Genomic DNA, 22,581 nt, shown 5'->3' on the forward strand with positions numbered 1-22,581 from the left:
GTTTAAAAGAAAAATGTAGCAGTCTTGGAAAGCGTTTTTTTTTCAGGATGTGTTGCAAACATCCATGAAACCGAAAATTGTTCGCCAGTATTGAACTACTTGCTGACTGAGGCTGAAGAGAGTAGGCAAACCGTGGGTGCAAATACTGATAATAATGAAAATATGAATAGTGGTAGTGATGACATAATTGATAATGATCAAACATCGCAAAGGTGCGCTGTAAATAGCTCTTCAGGTAAAACCCAGTTTTAAAAGGAGACGCTGTTATTTTAGAATAATATATTTTTTCACCCCGCTGGACCTAGCCCCCCCACCATTGTGAATTAATTTAAGAATGGTATCCAATTTATGAGCTATTTAGGAGCTTTTCATATCGCAAGCTTAAAATTTTAGAGCTCGCTTTAATCACTAGGAATCGATCATTTCTTATGGGGTGGCCGAGTCTACTTGGACTCAGCCCCCCCACTGATCAGAATTACTTTTTTCAAATTAAATTTTGTACTGGAATTACGAGCTATTTAAGAGCTTTCATATACAAGTAATTTCGATTTTTGAGCGCCACTCCTAAAAGAGCAAATAGATATAATCGATGGGGCGGCCAGCTCCACTTGGACGTAGCCCCTCCTGTGTTATGGTTTACTTCAAATTAATTTTTATGCATGAATTACGAGTTATTTAAGAGCTTTCATTTACAAGTAATTGCAATTTTTGAGCGTCACTCTTAAAAAGAGGAAATAGATGTCATCCTGGGAGCGGCCAGGTCTATTCTGGCGTAGCCCCTAATCTGTTTTTCTTTATTTATTACAAATTAATCTTTGTCCATGAATGACGAGTATAATTATATAAGTAAGTTTAATTTTGGAGCTCCACCCTCAATAGGTCAAATAGTCAATCTTTGAGGGCGGCCAGGTCCATTTCACAGTAGCCTTACCTCTGAGCTACCGGTTAGTTGCATCAGCACGTACTCTCTGTGAGTTTTGAGTGAATTTGTTTGTGTTAAAAGTGAAAACTTGGGGTGGTTTTGAATGTTTTCTCATCAGTGTTAGCAGCTAATCGGACCGATCTATGTCTTCTTTTGAACTATTGCGGAATCCAGAAGCGTTTCTTTTGGATCGCAAAAACCTAAATTCCAAGAGTCAGAGGGCCGAAGTAGATGCGTCGCTGAATAGATGATCACCAACTACTGGCTCCAACTTCGGAGCACCGGGCGCCACACCGTTGTATTAAGTCGCCTTAGACGTGTGCAGGGGGCTCGACGCTTGTGGACATTTCTTTCCCCCATACTCGTGGCACTCTTATGGCCCAAGAAAAAACAGAAAACACAACAAACTACTCCGAGAGCACCGGCATTAAAGAGCCTAAAAAACTCTCCGGGGCGGCGCACCGAAAGCTAATAGGAGGAGGCTCTCGGTAAGATCAAAGCCTGGATCCTTGACAGAGTCGACGCTTTTCCCCACTTTACGGAATGTCGGCACGAGGGAGAGCGCTGTTGATCACATGCGCAAACCAGGTTTCGGTGGACAGCTTGAGGTCAGAGCTAGCGAGCTCCAGGGGGGGGGGGCGAGATTTGTGATTCTTCGAAACGAAGACCGTAAGGACACACGCCTGGATCCTCAAGTGGAACCTGAGAAGATCCCGAAAAGGATCGAAAGCCAAAATGCTGGAGATTAAATGATGCGGGCTACACCACAGTGCTTGCCTTTAGCGATGACATAGTGATTGTAGTACGTAGGGGATTTGAGGAGACCGTATCAGTTAAGAGGCAAGGAGCTTTAAATCTAGTGGGAACATAGTGCGAAGAAGAGGGCTTATCTGTTAATTCAACAGAAAAAAAACTTCGTTAGCTTTTCTCACGTGCATAAGGGCCGACAAAGCTAAAGGACGTTGCAATGTAGGGCACCAAGCTACAGGTAGTGAGAGAAGGTAAATACTTGGGCATTGCGTTTGGCCAAGCGCCTAACTAATCACAAATGGAAAAAATAGCGAACAACGTCACAAGGTCCCTGGATATACACTAATATAATACCAGTTATTACGTATGTGTGTGGTAGGATCAGACCTTCGCCTAGAAGAACATACAGATACTGATCAAGCTGCAGCGCAAAGCTTGCCTTAGAATTACGAGGACAATGATAACGTCCCTGACAGTAGCTATAGAGACTATATGAACTGACCGTCACTACACCTGGTAATTATAGCAGAGGCATTCAGACAGGCATACTGGTTGAGAGTCAATGGAGAGGAGGAATCGTCAAGGGTAGGATAACTGAGAGGATAACCAAAACAGTTTGTGATAAAAAAAACCTGTTTAAGATGATAATCCCCGCTCGATACGAATGGGAGGGTTATACCAGTATGGTATAGCTGAATGGAATCGTGCATTACACAAATGGCTCAAAAACTACGGAGGGCACCGGCTGTGGAGTGTACGGAAGCAATTGACAGGGCTTCAGAATCTAGGACAAAAAGCAACCGTGCTCCAAGCCGAGGTATACGCAATCCTGACTGCACTTGCTCAATTATATTAACAGAAAACCTTACTAAAAGGAAAATCTTTAGAGTAACAGACAACAAAGCACCGAGTGCAGAATTAGACTCATATGTAGTCGATTCAGGATGCACACAGAGGTACTAAACGCACTAGGAAGCTCTAACACAGTCACAAGTGGAACTGGCCGCCCCATCGATTATATCTATTTGCTCTTTTAGGAGTGGCGCTCAAAAATCGAAATTGGTAAATAGCTCGTAATTCCAGTACAAAATTTAATTTGAAAAAAGTAATTCTGATCAGTGGGGGGCTGAGTCCAAGTAGACTCGGCCACCCCATAAGAAATGTTCGATTCCTAGTGATTAAAGCGAGCTCTAAAATTTTAAGCTTGCGATATGAAAAGCTCCTAAATAGCTCATAAATTGGATACCATTCTTAAATTGATTCACAATGGTGGGGGGGCTAGGTCCAGCGGGGTCGAAATCACGGTCGTTGGTCGTATATACTCGAAATNCTCTGTAAATAAAGGTAACGAAGTATAAATTATCATACTGTAAAAGTGTTTCATGATTTACTGTTTTTAGGTACCGAGTCGTTTACAAGCGCACAAGCCGATGACGTCGAGTCACCCATTGATGATTCAGATGCTGACCCGAACTACTCTTCCTCTTCCTCTTCAAGCTCATCTTTTTTGTCAGATATAGAAGAAGTCAGAGAACAGAAAGTCAGAAAAAGGAAACTGAAACCTGAAGCATGGAAAAAAAATATTGCAAAACATCGTCGGAATGCTAGACTTGAATACGTATCAACTTCAAAAAGTAAAAAGGTAATCAAAGCTAGAGAGATTGGTCCACCTTGTGACAAGTGTCGATTAAAATGCAAAGAAAAGATTACTGCAGAACAAAGAAAATTGATATTTTCTGACTACTGGAACATGGCAGATTTGTAGTGGAAGGGCGGTCATATAATTATGATCGAACTTCACTTACAGGTAAGTTCGTTTAATCATTAATTATATTTCCCGCCCTTCCACTACATGATCATTGGTAGATGTTTAAAGATTTCAGCAATTTAGTACTGCCACATATTTTATTATTATAAAATAGAAAACCTCCTACCAACAGTAGGTACAACTTATGTACAAAAACTATATCCTAAAAAATGCTTACATACTACCAAGCATCTCATAATCTTAAGCATAAAACCAACTAACCACTACGGTTAATGCGGCAGCAAAGTATTTGCCTGTAAAACTGAGTTACCAAAGGTCTGGTTAACTTTAACAGAGCAATGGTAGAATTTTGCAAATACGGAAGAGTTAGCCGTCCAACCTGCAGTCTTCCGAATTTCATCCAAGCTAACCTCTGCTCGGTAAGCTGCAGAAGTACTGGCATGCCTTGTGGAATGAGGCTTAAACAACTCTGTGTCTACTCCACTTTTACTTAACATGCCCTTAATCCATCGACTAAGGGTCTGGCTTGACACTCTGCCATGTGGCTTTTTAAATGATATAAATAACCAATGATTTAACCTAAAGCTGGCAGTTTTCTTTATATACTCAAACAATACACTCGCTACACAGAGTCTAATATTACTTTTAAATAGTGGTATTTTGGTATTTGAAGAAGGGGTTGAACATTGTTTGGAGTGGAAGTTTTCACCAGATCCGGGATAAATATCTGTGCACCATCACTATTCTTAACAATATTCTCAATCTTTATACTAGCAAAGGTCTGAACTCGGTGAGCGGTTGTGATTGCAAGAAGAATCAGTAATTTCTTTCCTAATATCTCAACCGTTAGTTGATCATTATCGCCTAAAGAATCCACATAGCGTATCACAATTTCTGGATCCCAAGTGTAATTGTATCTAGGTCTAGAAGGCCGGCTCCTTTTAGAATTCTTTTAACGAGAGTGTTGCTACTAATTTCTGGTCCCAAAAGCAAGGACAGAACTGATCTAATTGAATTTAAAGAGCTATAAGAGGCACCCTGGTTAAAACAATGAGTTAGGTAAACCATTACCACCTTACTAGACTGTGTGTAAGGATCTAATACTTTGCTAGCACAAAAAAACCACCATTGTCTTAGATAACATTCATATTGATTGAAGGAAGACAATGACAACGAGTTGAGCGAGATATCTATGGCTTCTGAAGGCAATCCTTGTTTCTGCAAGGCGCGGCTGATAACCATCCTACCTCCAGGGAAAGCTTCCTCCATAGTGGGTGGGGTTGCCTGTCAACGGAAAGAAGTAGATTATAATCTGCTTTGAGTTTAATTGTTTGTTTCGACAATTGAATAAACAAGGGGTACCACGGTTGGGTAGGCTACGAAGGAACGACAAGAATACCTTCTGCTTCATCGTGGCGCACTTTTTCCAAAACTTTGAGAATTACAGAAAAAGGAGGGAACGCATAGAAAAAGATGTCTCGCCAAGACAACGTAAATGCATCAACGGCTATGCAGTCTGGGTCCCTCAACCAGGAACAGTACCGTAGACATTTCTTATTAACTCTAGAAGCGAAAAGATCCACTTCCGGTAGTGGGATGCCAAAGGATTGAAAAATTTTTTCAAACTCGCAGGGATTGAGCTCATATTCAGTCTCTGGTCTCAATGACCGTGAAGCGAGATCCGCTTCCGCATTATCCTTAGAGGCTATATATGAGGCAAAAATCCATATTTGCCGTTCCTCGCACCAGTCCCATATAGCCTTAGACAGCTTAGCCAGCCGTGGGAACTGTACTCCTCCCATCCGATTAATATACGCAATAGCCGTGGTGTTGTCTATACGTAGTAAAATTTGACAATTAGTAAGTTCTTTGGCAAAGCACTTTAATCCTATAAACGCAGCCAGTAACTCTAAATAATTAATGTCAAAGAGGGCTTCATCTGTAGACCAACTCCCTTGGGAGCTCTCCTTATTGCAAAAGATTCCCCAACCAGATTTGGAGGCATCGGAAAAAATTTCTAGAGAAAAGTCTGAATTTTTAATACGGAGAGAGCTACTTCTTAAATTTTTAATCCACCACAAGAGGCACGGTCTTATGCATGGTGTAAGTGCCATTTTAGATTGAAAAGAATTATTCGGACTTCGTAAGGCTAAAAACTTTTCTCTTTCGAGGGGTTTTAAATGGACCCAGCCATATTCAATTGCGGGACAAGCAGCTACTAGTGACCCCACAAGTCTAGCAAAAACCTGAATCCTACAGGTAGCCCTATACAGCATGTTTTGTATCATACTAGACAAATGAATTCTCTTATCCTGGGGCAAATCAATTTTCATATTTTGAGAATCTATAATAAATCCCAAAAATTTACAGGTTTGAGCCGGCAAGAGACAGCTCTTCTCAAAATTAATAACAAATCCCAAGCTTTGTAAAAATCCTAGTGTAAATTTCACATTTTGTAAACAGTCACTATAAGTGTTACCCAGTAGAAAAAAATCATCTAAATAAATAATAAATAGTAGATGTAAGTCCCAACGATCGCAAGTGAGCTACCACAGGCTTCATGATCTTGGTAAATACCATGGGAGCAGATGATAAACCAAAGGGCAATGCCCGAAACTCATATAGTCGGGAGTTGAACCTAAAACGCAGGTATTTACGTGAACGGCTGTGTATCGGGACTAGTAAATAAGCGTCTTTCAAATCTATGGATGCCATGTAGCATCCTGGTGAGATAAGCTTAATGGCACTATGGAAACTTTCCATTTTAAAATGTTTTGTTTCAACGAAGGTATTCAGAGCTTTTAGATTTAAAATCATGCGATTTGAACTGAACCATCGGGTTTCTTTACTAGAAAAATTGGAGATATAAATTCACCTTTGGTATTATGGCACTCAGCTACCGCACCAAGTTTCACAAATTTGTTCACGCTACAAGGCAAATCATTAAATTCCCTAGCAGACCAAGTTTGCTCTCTAGGTACTCTGAACTGTTCAGGTGTACGAGAAAAAGGGATCTGATAACCAGAAATCCACTTGAGGATGAACAGCGTCGTTTGTAATTCCTTGCCAATTGGAAAGAAAAAACTTCAGTCTGCCAGCATGATTACTTACTATTTGCGACTTTTGTTCTGATAATTGAATCTGTTGCTGTATGATGGTCTGTTTTGTCCCCTTGGTTTGGTGTACCGCTGTTCTTGCTGTCTGCCCTGACGCGGATAACGTTGAACAGTCTTTCGGGGCAGACTCCTGGAGTTTAAATGACCAGTAGGTTGAGATCTAGAAGTTGAAGGTCTATTAGATGATATGGTCCTTGATTTTAGGCCTGCCGATGATCTCTGCAACTCTCGTAATTTTGCCACCCGCTGTCCCAAGTCTTCCCCAAAGAGTAATGTATCAGTAGGAGCATTAGCTAACGATTCCTGAAGTTGTTTATCAAATTTGAGAGCAACTCCAATTAATGTGCGACGAGCCATCGACTGTGTATAATGCACGTTACACAGCAGTCGGGCAGAATCACTCAAATTCTCAATGACAGTCACCAGATGGCTATTGTTCTTTAAGATCTCGGACAGGGCTGATCCGAGGGCATGAATACCAACGCCCACAGAGTGTTGGACTTCAAATAATCTACCATCACGTTGGGCGGCTGCCTCTGGCAGGTTTGACTGAATCTCCGGATTTAATTTGGGAGTTGCAATAAAATTCAGGTCCCCAACCCGTGTCAATATGGTCTCCTTGTCCTTTTGATCAAGTCCCGACTGCAGAATGTTTTTCCAAATATCCACCAAGGACTGGTGTAAATCAATCCGCGTGGACTGCAATTTTTCGGGTTTTCCCAATAAGGTCAAAAGTTCAGGTCTAAGGTTCGAAACCGATCCGTCGAGCTTCTCCGCAACTAATTCTACAAGAACGCGAAAATTAATTCATTACATAACAGATGAATTACTGCATCGAGTATGCACCTAGCTAGGGCGACAACCAAGATTCAACAAAAAAAATCAAATCTCAAAAGGGGATTTCATGGTTATAACAAATAACCAACGCAATGTAACACTAGTACCAGCTGGTCTAGGTTAAAGGGGTAGTATACCCAAAATCAAAAAAATTGTAGAAGAAAATCTAAGAACAAAATTTCAAACCGGAGTTTTCTACGATGAGTAGTTTTCAAATTATTAACGATGAAAGAACATGTGACGTCATCCCGACATCGTGGGTGCGGCGGCACGGATCCAAGCAGTCCGAACGCGGCAGTTCTTTCATATTCTATTTCGCTTTCCTTTGAAAAAAAACAAGAAAACCTTACTGAAGTATCATGCGAACATAATATCCTCATATAAATTTGAATATTTGTAATAAATTTCTGCACCCAGCTCAGATTGGATACCTATGCTTTCAGTAAGCGGTATTGGTTCCATTTGATTCAGTTCTTCTGTTTGATTGTGGCATATGTTTGATGTTGAACTGGTTTCTCCACTACGAAAATGATCGTTTACCCACAATAAGCAATCAGACACAATCTTACTTTCTTAGATAAGTTGACTGACGTTTTATAGCTTTATTAGGACCTTTGTTTCCTGTGAGATGTAAAGAAGGGATTACAGTATTGTTACCCTTCTCAAAACTTTATGCTGAGGCTCAGAGTCCTTTCCTTCTTGTATCTTCCAAAAAAATTATCATGTTTAAAGTGGACACTGCAAACGACGTGGCTATACTATGATTCAGCGGTTTTTTCTACTTTTCCAGACTTTATTTCGACACGGCTCATTCTTTTCTCGGGGAAAATTTGCAATGTAACATTGGCATTTTTCAAATTATTGTTGCAGCGGAAAACGCAAAGTTAGGCATTTTTGAAAATAATGCAGATCGCTGACTACCAGTCTCAAATTAACACATCAAACGTCATCGAATCCTATACTGTTATAGCGCGCCACCGACCCATTTGTCGGGATGACGTCACAACGACCGTTTTTTTACATTCGACACCTTGCCATTTAATAACGAAACGGCGTAGCGACTTGCGGTTTTCACCGTTACTCTTAGATATTTTTAATCTATCTTTAGACGAAAACATGAAATTTGGGTATACTGCCCCTGAGGAAACAAAGTAAATAAAGCATAGCTAACACCATGCCAAACAAGTGTGCACCTAGCTTGGGCAGTGACAAAACAAAAACACAGCATCAACTGGTGTAGGTTATTACCGTCGTAAGAATGCTCCGCGTGTTCAGAATCGTTTTCCGTTGACGACCTCAAAACACGAGCTCGTGTTCTACGTCGTGTCGAAGGTGTAATCGCAATTGACCTGTCAGGGGACCGCGATAACGAACGAGAGGCAGGCGTTGCTGAACTCGCGCTTCGCTGTCATCCTCGAGGCGATCTGGATCGTGAGCCGCAAGATAAAGATGGCGGGAGAGGTCGATCCGAGCGGCGTCTTCGCGGGGGTCTTCCTCTAGAGCGCGTAAGTTGCGAAACTTCGCGACTGTAACGCGATAACTTCTTCTCCAATCTTCGCAATCTTTTAGCCACAGCCGACGGGCTCTTTGGACGTCCCATTGGGAAAAAATTACAAAGAGAAAACACACTGAACTGCCCAAAGCACGAAATAAGAATGATGTTGGGGTACGCTGCGCAGACCTTCTAGCGCGGAGTTTTTTCTTTTTTGCTTTTAACACGTGCTGCACTCTAGTAAGTAATAAGGTACTACCAATGATCATGTAGTGGAAGGGCGGGAAATATAATAGGATCGTGGAACATACCAAAATAAGAATACCATGCAGTCTCTGAGCAAGAAATTCAGCATTTCAACAGAAGTGTAAGCAATCTAGTGTTAAAAAGGGACTCCCTTCAGAGAGCGTAACTGCAACCGGGTTCTTACAAGAAATTCACAAGTTGGTTCAAGAGCCGAAAATCTATTAATGTGATGGTGGGCCCTCTGGGGGCGGAGCCCTAACATGCCCGAGCACAGCCCTGTATACAGGGCCCCCTTCTATTTGTTGTGAATAATGTGCTTGATAAGCTGTAATTAAGTGCAAAATTACTGCATCTATAAGGTATTGTAGAGGCGTTTCTAAAGTAATTTTATCACACATATATTTTTATTTATTTATTTATTTATTTATTTGTTTAGCCAGATACCATACAGAATACAATTATTCCAATTACATGGCACTGGGATGCTGTACTTAAAACTAAAACTACACAGTAATTACGATCTTATATGACTAATTAATTCATTCAAAGAGCCGTGAAATACATCGATGTCTCTCTCACGGCACTTCTTATTTAAAGCCAACAGGCTCCTCGATAGGGGCGATGACGGAGTGGTCACTAAAAAGATGATATCGTTTTTCCTTAATTTAACATGTGGCACTTTGAGTTTAATTTCCTGAAGCAATTCTTGGGACATTTAGGTGATTATTCAGTATCTTGTACACAAAGGTAGCACAGATCACTTCGCGTCGGATTTGTAAACTTGAGATTTTAATACCGTGCACACTATTTAAAAATTTTAGTTGGTTGGAGTAAGAGATTAAATGTGGAAAATTTTGAGTCGACCTAAAATACACTATTCGCACTAATTTTTTTTGAACTTTCTCTATCATGTCTGCGTGGTTATAAGTTTGGGATGTCCAAATACATGCCGCATAATCGAGTTTGGATCTGATGAACGCATTTATAAGGGATTCAATGTGCCGATGAAAATTTAAGTTGCTATTGAATAAAACGCCCAAATCTCTAACCAAGGTGACTCTTTGGATATCCTGCCCATTTATTTCGTATTTAAAAATCGTGGGATTGTTGGATCTTGTGTACGATACAACTTTGCACTTTTCTATGTTTAGCTTCAGTTTGTTTTTATTGCACCAATTTATCACTGCATTTATGTCTGCTTGAATATTTAAACAATCGTTTGTGTATTGTGTGCTTTATTGATATTGCACCATTGCTTGTAGAGTGGTGGGTTTTCTGTGCTGGAAATATAACGGCCAGCGCGACATATAGGCGATGGAAACGCACATAAATGTAATGCTTTCCCAGCACTTGTTATGCAGGGAGGGTAATATCATTCAAGCGCTGGCCCAGTGGTTTGTGTTAGCTGGAAACGCCTTATTATTGACTGACCAGTTTTACAAATTGTAACCGACACTTAAATTAGTCACAAGGTTAAATTCTTATGAGCTATTAGTGGACAAAGAAAGGTATTCACTAAGCCTAATCCTAATTGACATTTGAATAGGTTCAAATGATGAAAAGAAATTTCATATACAATGAGATTCGAGTAATTATAAAATGACCTACTTATATAAATACCTACTTAACTTAAATTTGAACAGGTTCATTTTAGCCCAGGGAATAGAGGGTTTTAGCATGCAAAATGAGAAGTAGTTCCAATTTCTTTTGCATGGCATAGACAGTAGGGTGGAACGAAAAAATCAACTTTTGATTTTTAGTTTCTAATAGGGCGGAAAAGTTGCCTTTTGGCGTACATAAGATAAATTAAAAAATATGAAAAATATCGGAGTATGTCTTGAGGTGCCGCAAGGTCCTTAAAGTTTCATAAAATTGAAATTGTGGAACAAAAAATATTGTTTTCAATTTCATTATGTAATAGTGATAAAAAGTTTCCTTTTGCTATTATGAAATCAATTGTAAAGTTTGAACACGATTGGAGGAGTAGGGTAAGAGGTGCCGCAAAGGGTTAGAAATTGTGATTCTTTAGCGAAATTTACCAAATTTCATTACATTTGAATCTGCAAAAAATATTGTTGTATTTTTCCATTTCTGATTAAAACCTGCATTAAAAACTGCAATATTTCAATAGTAACTGTGATTTGAACTTGAACAGTGTAACTGCAATTGGATGTGATGGCACTGCTACAAACACTGGAGCTCTAAATGGTGTTATTGCTCTATCAGAAAAGAACATTCATAAGTCTTTGCAGTGGCTAATATGTTTATTTCATTGCAACGAATTGCCGTTGCGCCATCTATTTTGTGCATTGGATGGAAAAACAAAAGGACCTAACGAGTTTGGAGGAGTATATTAGGCAAACTACTTGAAAAATGTCATGAGCTTCCAGTAGTTACGTACTCACCGATTGAGGGCAACCTTCCCGACCTCGAAATGAAACAGGATCTAAGTACCGATCAAAAGTATTTACTTGAAATGTGTAAATCAATTTCAATTGGAGTCTGCCTCCCCGATACAGCCATGAAGAAACCAGGAAAATTGGCACTCTCACGATGGCTGACGTTGGCTAGTCGCATTCTCCGGTTGTATATTGGAACAGAGAACCCTTCAGAAAACCTTAACAGAGTATGTAGTTAAGGTGTATGCTCCCATCTAGTTCTACATTAAGCTGAAGCCCTCTTGTATAAATGGAGCCAAACACTTATGGAGACTGATTGCATTTTCACGTTATCTTTGCGACGAACATCTTAAAGTAATCGACCCGGTTATTCAAAGGAATAGCTACTACGCTCACCCTGAAAACATCCTTCTGTGTATGTTAAGTGATGAGAGAAAACATATAAGAGAGTTAGGCCTCCGACGACTTTTGAAGGCAAGGTCAGAACAGAAGAATGAGTTACGGAAATTTGTGAGACCTAAACTAAACTTCAAAGCTGAAGATTACATCGACATGATCAATTGGGCTGATGTAACAATCACAGAACCACCGATGACAAAGCACGTAACTGATGAGGACTTAGCCAAATACATAAGTGAAGCAAGAGAAGATGACCTGATAAATTCTATTGATTTTCCACGTTTTCCCTGTCATACACAAGCAGTGGAAAGAGTAATCAAGCTTGTAACAGAATCATCACTGTCTGTTTCCGGCCTAGAAGAAAGAAATGGATTTGTCAAAGCCAGAATTGCTTCACACGAGATGATGCCAAAATTTGAAACAAAGAAACACTTTACCTAAAATGTATTTGAGAACATTGAATTTGATTTAGATTTGTTATAATGTTTTATTTCAATGATCAAAAAAGTACATTTCTTAAAGAAAAACCTTTATTTTTCATGTTTTAATACCTACTAAGTGGGCCTATAAAATAATTTTTTGCATTATTTTAGACGTTGTTTGAATGCAATTGAAAAAATAAACATAAAAAACCATCAACAAAATAAAAAATTAAATTCTAGAAAATTTCAAAATTTAAAGACCAAAAATTATGTTCATGGCCTTTGCGGCACCTCAAGATGTGGTTCTATCACAATAAATCTTTGTAGAATAACTTCTCACATAAAAAGACAAATTTTAATCACTATTAGAATGGGTGATACTGAAAACAATTTTTTGCCCTATACCAACGTTCCACCCTAATAGACAGTCATCTGGTGGTGGTAAACCATAAAATTCTACACAACTTTGATATACACTACTTTTTTGTGAAATGTTTATTAAAAAAGATATAGAGCTTGAGAGGGTTATATTTTTAAGAATTCTGAAATTTCTATGTAGGTGTTTTAATCAAATTTCATACTTTTACACTATAATTAAGAGTTTTATAAGAAAATATCTTGAATTTATCGTGGTATAAATCCCCCTACCCTGCACCCTTACCAAAGGGGATGCATAATAATGAAATTTGCAACCCTTGCTAGTGAGGATATTTGAATTACTGTGAGATTATAGCCCTTTCTAATATACTTTTGAAATGAAAAAATTGGCTCACTTCAGTTCAGTTTCCCCCCCCCCCCTGCGCGGAAGAAATAGATATTTAAACGCTCTTGTGGCGATTGTGAAGTTAGTCAGAGAATACAACGCTTATTACATAATATTTTCTATTCCTCTTAAATATCTATTCTCAGCTCGGTTGGGGGGAGGGGGGGGGAGGATGAAGGGCATGAAGGATGAAGCTGAACTGAAGTGAGATAATTTTTTGTTTCAAACGTATATTAGAAAGCCCTACAATCTCACAGTGATTCAAATATCCCCACTAGCAAGGGTTGAAAGTTGAATTATTATGCATCCCCTTTGGTAAGGGTGCAGCGTAAGGGTATTTATGCCACGATAAGTTGAAGATATCTTCTCATAAAACTCTTAATTATAGAGATAAAGTATAAAATTTTGGTTAAAACATCTACATACAAATTTTAGAGTTCTTAAAAATATAAGCAACTCTGAAGCTCTATATCGCTGTTAATAAACATTTCACAAAAAAGTAGTGTATATCAAAGTTGTGTAGAATTTTATAGTCTCCAATTTCTGATAACAATATTTTTTTGTAAAATGAACTTATAAAAAGGTATGATTGAAAAACTAAAAAACCAAAGAAATTTCTTTGGTTTTAAGGGTGGTGCGGGGGAAGCACAGGGGGTGCGAGGTCGAAAACTTGGATTCTTAACCACCAGATAGTCTTTCATGACATGCAAAAAAAATTGTAACTACTTCTCGTTTTGCAGGAAATGGTCCATTTTCAGTCTCTATTTCCTGGACTATTTCTGGCAGACAATTTTTTTGTATCGCCAACCTCAATAATTCTAAACCGCTTCATTCTTCTATTTTGTATTGGTGTTTTCTTTGCAGCCAATTCCGCTTATTGTACTTCGGCGATCAATTTATAGTACATGTGTCTTGTCATAACATTGTAGTGATTTTCATTCTTCTCGGTCTCTTCTTTTTGTAAAATCTTTTCCAAAAATCGCTCTTTCCATGTTCTTACATCTCTCGTCTCCAACTGGTTTTCATCAATATCACTCATATTAATAATTAGTAGTATAGTACACTAAGAACACAAATTAATTCACTATTACTGCCCAAAAAATCGGAATATAAACAATAACGTAGCAAAAGCAAAACACTCATTACACGAATTCACTGCAATAAGAATACATTCCCATCGGCGCTTCGTCCCCGTCGTCTTCACTCTTGCAAAGCGAAACATAACCGTAAATCTCGTTTTATACCAGTTTTAACTTATGTGCCTCAGTAAAAACTGGTTTTAACTAGCAAAACCTGCTTCAAATTAAACACGTTTGGATTATATATAACCAACCTGGGGGGGGGGGGGAAACTAGGGCAGGGCTGAAGTTACATTCGTTTTTTGTTAAATCGACGATCAACCGAAAAGTGATGGGAGCAATTTTCATCCCCTTTTTGGAACCTCGACAAATTCGTCCCCGAAGTTGACAAATTGCGCAAGTGGGTAAGGAGGATTTGGGCTCCGTGGTGGCCCAAGGGCTCACCTAAAACCCTCTACCTGTCGTTTTCCGAAAAGTGCCCCACAGTTCGAAAAATTCGCTTTTATTTGGTCAATGGCGCGGTATACGAATAATACAAGTTGCAATTTAAAATTAATTTATTAAAATTGAGTGAGTTTTGCACACGGAGGATAAGGGTGCCGTGGAGGCCCAAGGGCTGACCTAAAACTACTCTCTAGTCTATAGGAATTGTAAACAAATGTTTTCACTCGTACCCAATCTTTATTTTGAAATTTAGCACGATATTTTTCCAAAAATTCCAAGCATTCACCTTTCTTAGGAGCTTTCTTTAATTGAATATGCTTTCGAAAATGTTTCCTCACTAGTGCCGATTCTTCATTAGACCATGGCACTCTGCCACTTAATTTTGTTGTCTTTGGATGTTCTTCCGGTTCATCTAAGAGTAAAGCATATTTCAACAAGAAAAATTTTCAATGATTCTGAATTGAACACTTTTTTTTAAAAAAAAAAGCAAATCCGTGGTTAAGGTTATGAATTATTAGAAAAGTAACAGCGTTATTTGGTGTAACATGAGAACCATTTCTTGCTTTTTAGCACTATGATATTGATTTAGTACATACCTTGCACAACACAGATAGAAGGTAATGGCGCTGGTGGAGGCGCTTCATCCTGATCCGACTCTTCTGCCAATTCATTTTGAGGATCAATATCGATTTCACACAGTGATTTACCTTTATATGCATTTACACCTTTATCCACTAGTAGTAACAGTTTTGAGATTTTGGCTGTTTGATACAAATCCTGGGGTAATCTAAGAAAGGAGAAATAGGTGAGTATGTTGTTATTGAAAAGACGAAACTTATAAATTGATTATGAGTTTTTTCAGTGTGTCCCATAAACTGTGCAAATTGTTCAGTCTCCTCCTTATTTAAATTTAAAATTTGCATTACCGTGGCTATTTGCGTTCTCAATTTATTTGATGAAACGCAGGTGGGAAATTCTAAATCTGCCTTGCCTGCAAATTTTCGGAAAACTACATCTCCACTTGTCCATGTATCTTTATCTGGACATCCAAATAAATAGGGATTGCTTTGTGGAATCAAACTACCTTCCATTCGTATTTTTAAAAAGAAATCTATATACGTTTGTAAATTTAAGGGAAATAAAATAGCTATAGGCCTACTCCCCTTCCCACCTGTCACAATTCTTTTGTAATGTTTAGTAAGCAACTTTTCGGACTCTGACAATGCATCTACGCATTCTTCTTGAGTAAGAGTTTTTATACTGTCGGTGTATGTTTTAAGGTGTGTATATTGAACATCTCCAATTCTTTTCCTATTGAACAATATAGTCAACACCAGTGAAGCCTCAATTAAATTTCTTAATTCTTTTTTGTTGTTTGGATTCGTTTTGAGAATCGCCATAGCTTTATTTGCGACATTAGTAACGTACTCCTTAAATTTTAAAATGTCCTTTGTTAAGGGTAGAATTGTCGGTTTTTGCCATTGCTTTTCATGGAGAACTTTGAAAGCTAAACTGGATGTTGTCCATTGCGAATCGATCAGTTCTTTAAATTGTTTAGCGTCTTTCAAACACTCCTCCTTATTAGCACATGCAACCCATCTGTCTTCTTTTAGAAGAAGTCTAATGTATGTTTAATCACAGATTAATCTGGGATTAATCTAGAATTAAACAATATTAAGTAATTCATGTAATAAGTAGGTATTAAGACATCATTATTATGCATAGATAAAGCAGGTCAATTGAGTAAGGCAAGAAAATGCAAATAATAGAATAATAGTATCGCTGAGCTAGGTAAACAAATGGTAGAACTAGGACAATAATTTTGTATATAAACGTGTAAATATTATGAATAAACTAGTATTATAGCTTAGGCTGTTCTTACTCATTTGGGGTGTAAGGTTCCAAGTCTACAATTTGGCACAGTGACGGGTGCCGCATTACAATCTACCCCAAAACTATCTTAATCTCATACCGAGATTAAACAATGTATATCTCACATACTTACTTTAATAATGTACCTAGACGAGCTGACAAACTTGCCGCACGAAATGTCTTTTTCTCGGCATCATACCCTCCAACATTCTTTGCGCAATCGATTGCAATATCAAAGAATTTCGGCTTCAAAATATATTAATGCGGGAATTATTGGTCCTTTTTCTAAACTCTAAAACAAATCTGGCCAATTCTCGCATCTTATTTGAGCATACTGAAATGAGTTGTTCGCGTTTATGTTTTTTAAGATAATTCTCACCGAAGCAAAAAATTAAACTATCGGTTTTAGCTACCAATGATACTATGTCTGCTTTCATTCGAGAGAATACCTCTTCCTTAACTCTCAACTTCGACAGAGTATTGTTTTGGTCCAAAACTGATGCTATTAACGTCTGCGATTCCGATAATTGATTTTTTTTACCATTCAGTACGTCTTTAACGATGCATGTTTTCTTATGCCGTGATAAGTATTGTTTCGTCAATAGCGCCTTACAGCGCGAGCAAGGAAAATATACTTTATGTTTGGTTTGATATTGATATTTTGGTATCACGTTACCTTTGATGTATTCTGAGAAATGTCCGGAGTTGCGAATTAAATTAATAATTTTTTTCCTTTCAGAATGTTTTTTAGGGTATGACAAAAAGTTTCGAACTCCCTTTTCGTCGGCATGGTTTCTCTCTAAATGACGTTCAAAATTTGTGACTTCTGATTGACAGTATTGACACGTCGTTCTTTTCTTTTTTTTGGTTATGCAGTTAATAGATGACTAAAGCAGTAGAAAATTAAATACAAAAAACAACAGAAAACACGGTTAACTTACATGACTCGGAGCGGGAACTAAATGTGAAAATTGGGTATCTTGCGTAAGCGAATTTTTATTTTCAGGCGACTGGAAAGATAATAAGTATATTATAGGGCAATACATAATATAATGTTAGCGAACTCACTGCAGAAGTGGACTCTAAATTGCTGACTTGTTTTCTTTCCAGGTTCTAAAAAATTAATGTACTGTAAGAGGTAAGTATGTGTTTTATTTATTTTATTAATTTTATTTATTTTATTTACAGAATGTTTTGTTTACAGAATGAACTGCGGGTTTTGGAAAACGCATTTCTGTTTTTTACACTACATAAAAATGTTGCGGTATAGTCCAATAGGCAGAAGACAGTAAGAAAATCGTGTTCTGTATTCTATTATATTATTAAAAATTAGTAGTACTTACATGGCGATCTAAGTGGGATGGCGTAATGATTATATCGCTGATTATATTTATTTTCTTGTTTCCAGATTCCTATAAGCCACAAAACATGTTTGAATTATTAATTTTCCTATTAATGACATAAGTTGCTTGTTTGTTTAATGTAATTAAACCAGAAAATATTTGTGATATATTTACAATTAATTAATACGCAGTATTCATTAAACGTTATGAAAGATACGTGTGTGCTGTTCGGTTACTCACCTCATCTATATTTGAAATAAAGAACTACTTTCTGTTTCTGCATTATTCGGCAAGTAATATGGATCTTTTAGCGAATCGTCAGAATCCAGCTCAAAGGAACCATCCAGTGATACAGCAGAGCTGCTTTTGCACTCCTCGTCTTTATGTATTAAACACATGAATATTATTAATTTTTCTTTACGTACGAATAAAGAAATATATTTACAGATTTACTATTTAATAAGAATATTAAGGTAGTCAGAAATATTGTGACTGCGTTAATACCCGTATTAAATAGACAGCTTTATCGAAACATGGCTTAGTTGATAATGTTTAGTGAGATTGATTGGTTCGCTATTGACACTCGCATATTATGGATTGTTATTTGGTAACTATGACAGTAACCATGCTATTATAGCGATAATAACAATTTGTTGATAGGACGTACTTTACAGCTAAGTTGGCTCCTGTATTAAGTTGACAATAATAGCCATGTGTTGTTAAAGATATCAGTTTTTCTTACCTTCTTTTTGCCGTTCTTGTTCCTCGATTTGCAATTCATTTTCCTGTGTTTTCTTTTGAGCTAAGGTAACTAGTCGTTGTGCCCTACGAAGTGGCCTGTATAACAAAAGTGCCATTTGTAAAGATACAATTGAAATGCATTTAATATCGTTAGATGTAGACGTGTAAAGTTCCATAAGCGCATTGTTGTGCTCACTTGTTTACCTTTTGATATGAAGGTTGTAAAAAAGACATGAGCATTGAATTTGAGTTTACCGGTAAAATCACTTAAAGATAATGAATTATTACCAATTGATTTGTATTGAATACCACTTACGTGAGAACATTGGAAACTGAAAGATATACCAGGTTTTTTAATTGGTCGCACTAAATAGGTATAAATACCAGGGAATAAAATTTGGCACAAAAAGATTACATTACTGAACATATATACAGGGTGTAACAGAATAATATGTAAAAAAAGGGTAACAAGATTGGCTTATAAGAAAGTTACTTCTACGCATGCATCAAACATGTTTTCCCCCCAACTCCGTTTTGGTTACACCAGCCGAAACGGGGAATTCGGTGCAAAAGCAGATATTTAATTTATAAAATGTGTCTCATTTTAAGACTACGCTAGAGGATATTACGTTTTCGCATTGGAAGTTTGGGTTCCGCCACCTGAGAGATCTCATCGAGAACCTCCAGTTCGCCATTGTCGGTACCCATTTCCGACGGACCGTTTGCCCCCATTACCATTTTTCAAAAGTGCATTTTATTTGCATTGGTTAGAAGGACATATAACCAAAATGTCAGGCAAATCGCTCCGTAAATAAGAAAAGTGCGCATTGCGCATGCACATTACCATTTTTGAAAAGTGCATTTGTTAGAAGGACCTATAACCAAAATTTCATGAAAATCGCTCCATAAATAAGAAAGTTGCGCTATGCGCATGCGCGGGGCCATTTTTGAAGAGTGCATGTTATTTGCATTTGTTAGAAGGACTTAACACCAAAAATAACCCGAAATAATAAATACAATTTATTTGCATGGCGAGGGGGTGAGAGGGAGGGGGGCGTGAGTGTCGGTTCTCAAGTCGTAGGACACAAATACGAGACCAACGTAAAAAACCGCATCGATCTCACCCTTCGCGTTCTCCTATAATCGCGAATTTTGTCGAAAAAAATGTGCTGTACACAATGCCATTAAAGTTCAGAATCTTATTACTTATATGGACAAATGCAGCTTTAACGCATTTAAAGGCGTTAAAACGTGTTTTTTCGAAATAACTCCGTAACGGTTCGAGATAGCGAAAAAACAAATCGCAAATCAACCCCGCACACCGCACTGGAATTGCGAGAACAATATTGTCCAAGACAAAAAATCCAAAATTTCGAAAAATAACGGTTCCGAATTTTCTATGCACGTGGAATGTGTTACTTATTAGTTGTTATATTATAACCGAAAAATATTATCTTAGAAAAAAGTAATTCCGACGCAGGGAATCGAATCTCATCTTTAATTTTATTTAACGTAGATTTCTGAGAATTTTATCGCTTTTATTCCGTTATCAATTGTAAACGTTTAATTTAATTGACAGGTGGATTTGTTATTTTCATTGTATTTAAAAGAAAGAAAATTCTATTTTTCCTAGTATTTTAATTTTGTGTTATCTCTTAATGTCTGTAGAACGGACTGAGAAGAGGAAGGGCTTTTTGCCACAGTCAAGGCAGAACTACGTTTCTTTGAAGAAGTTATTCGGCTTTTCGCCAAGTTCAGAGCGGAACTACGTTTGTTTAATATTTGAAATCAGTGGAGTCTTGAAGTTTTATCGTCAGTTTGGTTGCCAGTCAGGGCCGTTATTACTTCACATTGAAGAAATTTTTTTGTTTCGTGCGAGTTACCACCGTAGTTTGTTTTGTGTAGAAGCCAACCAGCATTGGAAGTTAGTAGAGTTTCCGTTTTACGGAGTAACAAGCCGAGTTCGCGGCAAGTTTGTGTTGCGGCATTTTTTTTCGAGGCATATTTGGAAGTTTGGGCCTTCAATAAAGGTGTGGTCGGCGCCGACTTTAGTGTTTTTGTTAAATTTTGAAATTTGTTGTTTTTGTGTACCGTATTTGAATTAGAAGTCCTGGACATGTACCTAACCTAAGTAGCTAAGTTTTAATTTTAGTTTTCTTTGTAATAGTTTGTTTTTCTTGTTGTCTTATTTTCATTGTGTGTGTGAGACCATTAAAACTGAAATTTGTAATTCTCACATTAATTTCTGTGTATGTCATTCCAACGATTTCATTATCTTTAATTTACTGTTTCCTTTGGACGCTTGCCCAAGGTCCATTTTATTTAATCAAAATTCTTAAGATCGATTTGGAATTTAAGGTATTTGGTCTAACCCACTATCTGGTAGAAGTTAATAATTTTAACTGAGAGCAGAGTCGAATTTCTCCTCTGTGCTGGAGAGAAGTTTTGTTCCGTGAAGGATAAGGTTTGAGCTAGCTAGGTTTGTGTAGGTGTTTTGTGTACGGTCTTCTTGGCCTACGGACCGGTGCACACAGCATTATTAATTGGCGCCCAACGTGGGGCACACAGCATTATTAATTGGCGCCCAAGAACGTGAGGCAAATTCAGGGAAACGCATAAGCAGGTCAAAATGTTCGTATTTAAAATTCAGATTAGGGTTGTTTGTCGTTCGGGTAAAAAGTTATTTTTGGTACGATTTGTAGGTAGTTGACTATCATGAAATACAGAATTGCGTTTAAATGTTTAAATAATGTACTATTACTTACCATTGTATTCATGTAGGCACGCATAAGGGTTTCATTTACTACCGTGTATTTTTTTTCGAGCATCCAGTTGGAAAATTTTTCATACTCCTTGCAATACGCTACTTTAGATTTCTCGGAGATTAATCTCTGCTCAGCTTGTTCGGCTAACATAAAAATCCTATAGAAATAGACTGTAACCACTCAGGTATTTTGTTATCCGGTTGTACGTTTTGTGTAGGAACACCCAAAGAATATTTATTTTTGTACCTGTAAGCTACGTAGCCTGCAAAATATTTTAAAGATTCATCGTTATCTTTTTGCTAGAGTTCAAACTTGTCTATGAGTTGCAGCATTTCTTCGTCTACAGCTTCTTCATCCAAGTACTGCGATTGCTCAAATAAATTGGAAACAAATGTGTCATCTTCGCAGTCACCCTGCTCCTGCAAATTGCTAGTTAATTTAAGTGAAGAAACGAAGTTTTGCGTTAAACATGTATCTTCATTAGATAATGTGATATTTTTTACGGCCTTGCTCGATCTTCCTGTAATATTAAGTAAACATTTTTCATCATTTTCCTCGGTGTGTCTATTTTCTGTAAAGACTGCTGCCGAATGTTTACGTATTATAAACCATCTCAAACGATATTTGAAGTCGAAAGGAGAAGGATGGTCAGTTGCTCCACCCATACTCCTAATGTCCGAAAAAAATTTTCTCGAACATCTTGGTTAAGGCGAGATGTTAAAATATACTCAACCCTACATTCCTCTTGTAAATAATCAAACATTTCTGCCAATGATCTATTTGTTAACAATATTCCTTTTTGAAATGGAATAAGTTTTTTATGTTTCCCAATTCTCATTGTATTTATCATTTGTGACATGAATCAGCCTAATGGCCGTTCGTGTATCCTCTAATTTAAAGTGAGGAGCTGTTATAAATTTGTTTAAATGTTTGAGATTTAAAATGAACCTCTTTCTGCCATTTGGTTTGTCGGTCAGGAAAGTTCTAGATAAGAACTGTCCGGGAGAGGGCGAACATTGCCTAATGGCCCCTATTCTTAAAAGTGAATATATTTCCTGTCGCATAAGTTGCTCTCCAGCTGAGCTAAAACTGCTGGCCGCCGGGGCAACGGACTGAAAAGGGGTGCTTACAAAAGGTAAGTGATACCCTCGTACCCAGTCTAAAATAGTTGGGTTAGAAGTAATAGCTTTCCACTCTTCGTAAAAAAAACTTAGACGACCGGC

The 22,581-nt window shown here is 37.7% G+C and overlaps 1 long non-coding RNA gene across 1 annotated transcript; it reads right to left on the reverse strand.

The window, feature by feature from the left end:
- Positions 1 to 17,454: 17,454 nt before the first annotated feature.
- Positions 17,455 to 17,922, reverse strand: LOC116172841. The gene is made up of 3 exons (XR_004145774.1): positions 17,853 to 17,922; positions 17,578 to 17,622; positions 17,455 to 17,519 (listed from the first exon to the last, which is right to left on the reverse strand). It is a non-coding gene; the product is annotated as an uncharacterized LOC116172841 (long non-coding RNA).
- Positions 17,923 to 22,581: the final 4,659 nt, after the last annotated feature.

Source organism: Photinus pyralis, unplaced genomic scaffold (assembly GCF_008802855.1).
Source record: "Photinus pyralis isolate 1611_PpyrPB1 unplaced genomic scaffold, Ppyr1.3 Ppyr1.4_LG1, whole genome shotgun sequence".
Classification (NCBI taxonomy): Eukaryota; Metazoa; Arthropoda; class Insecta; order Coleoptera; family Lampyridae; genus Photinus; species Photinus pyralis.